General features: G+C 32.9%; 1 long non-coding RNA gene across 1 annotated transcript; it reads right to left on the bottom strand.

Annotated features, from left to right (window-relative positions):
* Positions 1-1,719: 1,719 nt before the first annotated feature.
* Positions 1,720-4,277, bottom strand: LOC143892397 (uncharacterized). The gene is made up of 2 exons (XR_013255489.1): positions 4,151-4,277; positions 1,720-1,979 (listed from the first exon to the last, which is right to left on the bottom strand). It is a non-coding gene; the product is annotated as an uncharacterized LOC143892397 (long non-coding RNA).
* Between the last annotated feature and the right edge of the window lie 1,676 nt (positions 4,278-5,953).

Raw genomic sequence — 5,953 nt, 5'->3', positions numbered from 1 at the left:
TGAACACTAATCAATCAAAAATTGAACACCATAAGAACTGAACCAGTTTTTCAATCAAAACTAATCAACATAGATCAATTATAAGAACATGAACCCCATCCCACTATTAAGGACTGAACCGATCTTTCAGCCAAGGTTCCATTACAACAATCAATTCATTTCAAAGAGGTGAGAATCACCCGCATCAGGGACTAAACGAATCCTTTAACCAAAGTAGAATCACATAGATCATTTGATTGTAAAAAATGAAAATCATCTAAGCATAAGGAATTAATCAAATCCTTCAAACAAAATAAAGAACATAAATCATTCAACCATGTGTAATATAGCAGGGATTTACCTGAACTAGAAAATGAAGAGAATTGAAAATTTTTAAAAGGACATTACACCTGCTATGCCGATGATCCACAGAGTCAGTTCCGAGAGATCTTTCTTCTGCTAATCTTCTTTACTTTGCTTCTTTTTTTTTGCAACTTGAGGCTGGAACTTGCAGAGGTTATCGGATCGTGAATTTTTGTCGGATTCCGGCGAAAATTGCCGGAAATTATGGAAATGAGAGATCTAGGAATAGAGGTGAGAAATGATATCTGATAGAATGAGGAATGGGCTGAGTTGGATCCGGATCTAGGGCTTGCAAAGAAGATGAACAGAAGATGAAATCCAGCTAGATCTTGAGCTCACCGGAGCTTGCCGGAGAAGAAAAAATTTGACCGGAGAAGAGAATTAAACAAAAAAAAAAGGGTGTCAGATCTGGGATTAGGGTTTGAGAGATGAAAAGTATCAAAAGAAGAAGATTAAAAACTCTAATGAAGTAATTTCATGAGGAAAGTTTGGTCAGATCTTGACCGGAGCACAACCGAAGAATGGCAGGAGATTAGCTGGATCGGAGAAGAAGAAAATGAACGAATGAGTTAGGGTTTGGAATTTTAGGGAAAATCTCAGATCTATGAATTTCAAGGTTAGAAATGAACAAAATTTAACAGAGAATAAAGATCTGTAAAAGAAACTTGATCAGAGACTGGCCGGAGTTCCGATCGGAGATGGCCGAATCGATCGGAGAAGAAGATGAACAAGAGGATTTTTTTTTGTAAGGTTTTTAGAAGAGATTAGGGCAAAAATGAGGGGACAAAAGAGAAGAACAAGCTTAACTAGATAAAAAATAGATCGATCGGAGCTAAGCCGGAGCTTTAGCCGGAAATAATGGAGGAGATCAATTTCTCTTTCTCACTCGCTGGTTTTCAGAAAATGAGAAAACCCCCTTCTGCAGAAATGGGTTTTTTTTTCATTTTTTATAGAATGAAGAAGGGAGGGATATCGACATAACTAGTTTGATAAGCGCACGATTGCGCAAAAAATTGATGGGCGCACCTTCGGATCGTGTCCTATTCGGCTCTAGGTCGGCCTCCTCCAGGATAATCCACCGCCCTTCTGCGAACTTGCACCACGACATTGCTTGACTCGTTCGCTAGGCAAACGCGCTCGGATTTTGACGAAATTTCGCAGGGACCTTGGTGGGACCCAAAGCTAGCCTAGGGTGAAGTTTGGGACCCTAACTCATTGATTTGATGGGGTCTTGCGCAAAATTGGAAGGTTTAGGGCACGGTCAAAATGGGGTGTCTACACGACCCGAATTTTCAAAAGGCCTAAAATTCGGATCGTTAACTGACTAATGGAATAGAGTATAGAGAATTTATTTCTAAACCATAATTTAACAAGTCATAATGAAACAAGCTACTAACCATTTCTTATAACTACTAAAAAAACAACAACGAAAAAGTTTACACTCTTATCCTATATGAAATTACATATCTCATAACTCTAAAAGGAAAAAAGCAAGTTACCATATGGACAACTATACATCAAAATTTACATGTAACACCCCAAAAAAAAAACATTCCTAAGAACGCATGTAGATCATCGCCTCCCTCACTAGATCCCCATGTCCCCAAAATTCTCATTCTTTACAAATGTATCATCACCTTCCACATAGATGTTTAAGGGTAAGTACATCTCTAACATGCGTTATTCAAGATTCAATAAATATATAACGCTTTAAAATAATCTAAAACATTTAAAGACAACCTGTAAAAATAAGAATTAATCACTAAATTATTTGAAAATAAATTGTAATTGGAACTTAGAGTTGATTAACATGGAAAGTGGGCTATAAAAAAATTAAATGAAATTCTTTACAAGTAATGAACTCACACATGAAAACATACTCACATGAAACAACACATAAACTCACCCATGAAAATTAAAATCCTATATGAACACCCATAAGTTCCTTTCCAATTCGACACAATATGCAAATAAAACAAATACTTTCATCATTCTAATTTTTCTTTTTAAACAAGTTGCTCTCACATATGGTCCAAGAGCTACTTATACCAATTCGGCTTTTGGAATTCCATTACCAATTCGACCATTGGATACTTATTTGCTCCGAGTCCCTCCCCAATTCGGTCAAGGCGTAACATCGGAGTGGATCACTGCGCAAGTCCTATACATATACTGCTAGGGTTCCTTACCAATTCGGCCTAGGTCTCACCACCAATTCGGCCCGTGAGTCTACCTCTTATGGTCTCACCACCAATTCGGCCCGTGAGTGTGTTCCATATGAGTGGTTTCTTTGTAGATAACCCTGTATTTTTTTGCAGTATCTATCATTCTTATTTCACAGCCAATTTGGTTTATCAATCCATTTTATTCATAAATTAACACATCCATTCAAATAATCATAACTTCACTCATGTATAAGATCACATATGCATCACATTTGCAATAAGTCTCCTACATAAACTTATCCATCTCCTTCAAATGACTGTACATGCAACTCATTTCCATATTACCAAATGCATTAAAATTATAATACAACCACTAATTATAAATTTTATAGATATGTAAATTATTAACTATCTTTTTTTTAAGATATATATCTGCATTAACAAATTTTCAGCAGAGGGGCAAGTTGATGTTTAGTCAAATCAAAATACAAATCATATCAAATTTTATATAAAATCAAATGAAACCATTTGAAATTGAAAGAGGACTTATGATTAAAAAACATAAAATTTCTCCAGAAGTTTTACAAATTTTTTTTTTTTTATGATTTAAGTATAAAGAAATCATCATCTCAATTCAAGGTTTAAACAAAATTTCTACACAGGTAAATTTATATACATTCAATACAAAATCAATATCAAATAGAATTTAAATTTAAATTTAATGAATCCAACTGGATTTTAAAAAAATTATTACAATTTCATAGCATATAAATTTTCTGTAATTTTTGTAGTTTTATATGATAGCATTAAGAAGTCAGGAAACAATACTTAAACTCAAGCTGTAAACACAGTTTCCATACAGGGCAGCTTGATATCTAGTCGATTAAAAATCTATATAAAATTGAATTTAAAATTAAATTAAATGAAACCACTTGGATTTCAAAGAATTCTTATTATTGTAGAACATATAATTTTTCCAGAATTTTTACAGTTTTTTATAATAGCATTAATAAGTTGGAAAACAGCACTTACATACAATCTTTAAACACAGTTTTTGTACAGGGCAGCTTTATGTCTAGTCGATATAAAATCCATATAAAATCAAATCGAACTTGAAATTGTATAAAACCACTTGGATTTTAAATAATTATTACTATTACAGAACTTATAACTTTTACATAATTTTTACAGTTTTTTATAATAGTATTAAGATGTTATGAAACATCCCTTACAATCAAACTTTACATAACATTTCTGTTCAGGGCAGGTTGACCTTTACTCAAATAAAATTCCATATCAAATCTAATTTACATAAAAATTGAATGAGACCACTTATATTTGAAAGAAAATATAAGATGAAAGAATATTTAAATTTTTCAGATTTTTTAGATCTTATTAACATGGGTTTAAGAACCTAGAAGTCAGAATCTAAATTCAGATTCTAAATACAATTTATGCATATAAGATATTGATATGTGGTCAAAGAAATATTCATATCAGATTGGATTTTCATTAAAATCTAATGAAACCACTTGGATTTTAATCATGAATAATTATTATAAAATATATTATTTCCCCATAATATTTGGAAAAGATTACATATAAATCAATAAAAATATATGAATTAGCATGTGAATTCTTACCTTTATTCCCTCTCAAATTGATCTAAATATTTTCTCCAAATCTCTTTCCTTATTGCTCTAGGTTTCCTCTTTCTTATCTTCAGTTTTTCTCCCTAAGACCACAGTAAATCTCTCTCTTGTTTTTTTTATTACACTCCATTCATTTTTTAACTTTTATTTGAGGTTAGTAGGATAATGCTAGCCATTAAACTTATTAATGCTAATGGTGTTGACGTGTTGTAATTAAATTTAATCATAGAGTGTTGTAGTTTCTCTAACATGGACACCTAGATAGGAGAGGATAAGATTCATGGCTTACAGCCATGTGTAAAGAGGTGCTTTGAATGAGTTTTTACCCCCTCTGTTTAACATATTTACAATATGGCACCCATTAAGGAAATGTTCATTCTACCCTAAATGAAACAAAAATTTACAACACCTACCATTTTACCTTTTAAGTCCAAGTTGCTAAGATCATGGGCCTTGTAGATCTCCATTAATCTCCAATACAATAAAATTGTAAATAGCTTCAAATTAAGGTTCTTAAGAGTAATATACTTAAAAATTCTTCTAATCATCCCATAATCTGTATCTATATAGTAGAAGAGAAAAGAAGAGAATTTTTTGAATTATTTCAAAATTCTAATAGAATTACACATCACTTTTTTAACTTTTTTTAACAAAGGCACCCATTCAACCCACATATTTTCAATCCTACCCCCTCCTTTATGCTTTTTAACAAAGGCACCCATTAAAGCCACATAATTTCAATCCTACCCCCTCCTTTATGCTTTTTAATTATGGAAACCTCTATAGATTGGAGGGCTAGGATCAGCCTATGGAAATGGTCTTACGGACACAACCTTTTGTTGTTGTGATCCATCACATGGACCGTTTGGATCAACCGATGATGTGGTCCGTACAATTCTTTGTCAGCCCGTGCATCGCACGGGTTTTTTTACTAGTATATACTATATAGCATAAGAGAAAAGGAGAGAATTATTTGAATTTCTCCCAAAATTCTATGAGAATTACACATCACTTTTTTTGACTTTTTTTAACAAAGGCGCCCATTCAACCCACATATTTTCAATCCTACCCCCTCCTCTATGCTTTTTAACAAAGGCACCCATTAAAGCCACATAATTTCAATCCTACCCCCCTCCTTTATGCTTTTTTAATAAAAAAAGTGAACAAAGTCAACATAGTGACGTTTTTTCTTTACAAAATTACGGATTGGGTACATATGTTACATAATACTACGGATTTTTTTGAACATATTACATAATACTACGGATTCATAATGCCTTTCAAAATATTGACGAATTACGAGCACCTTAAGAGGAACAACATATTATGGAAACCTCTATAGATTGGAAGGCTAGGATCAGCCTATGGAAATGATTTTACAGGCACAACCTATTTCTATTGTGTTTCATCACATGGACGGTTTGGATCAACCTACAGTTCTTTGTCGGCCCGTGCATCGCACGGGATTTTTTTACTAGTGTGTGTGTGTGTGTGTAGCTAGAGAAAAAAGGAATTTCTTTTCTTTTTATCTGAGATTTACACGTCAGTATCACTCTTTTACCATTAACCCCTTTGCTGCTATCTAACATCTATATCTATGAGAAATTATTTGAGGGTAAAATCGTCAATATATTCCTGATATTTTACGATTCTATTAGATGTCTATGCTTTTCGCACAATTTCTTTGTCTTATTCATACGAAAAGTACTGACAAAGGGTACCTGTCTATGACAATTACAGAAAAAATACCAAGAAGAGGTATAGACATATGACAATAACGACAAAACTACTTGA

This window comes from Tasmannia lanceolata, unplaced genomic scaffold (genome assembly GCF_043159265.1).
Source record: "Tasmannia lanceolata isolate RefF3 unplaced genomic scaffold, GAP_Taslan_0.1 ptg000015l, whole genome shotgun sequence".
NCBI lineage: Eukaryota > Viridiplantae > Streptophyta > Magnoliopsida > Canellales > Winteraceae > Tasmannia > Tasmannia lanceolata.
Note: the sequence above shows the minus strand (reverse complement) of the source record. Positions and strands in the feature narration are given on the sequence as shown.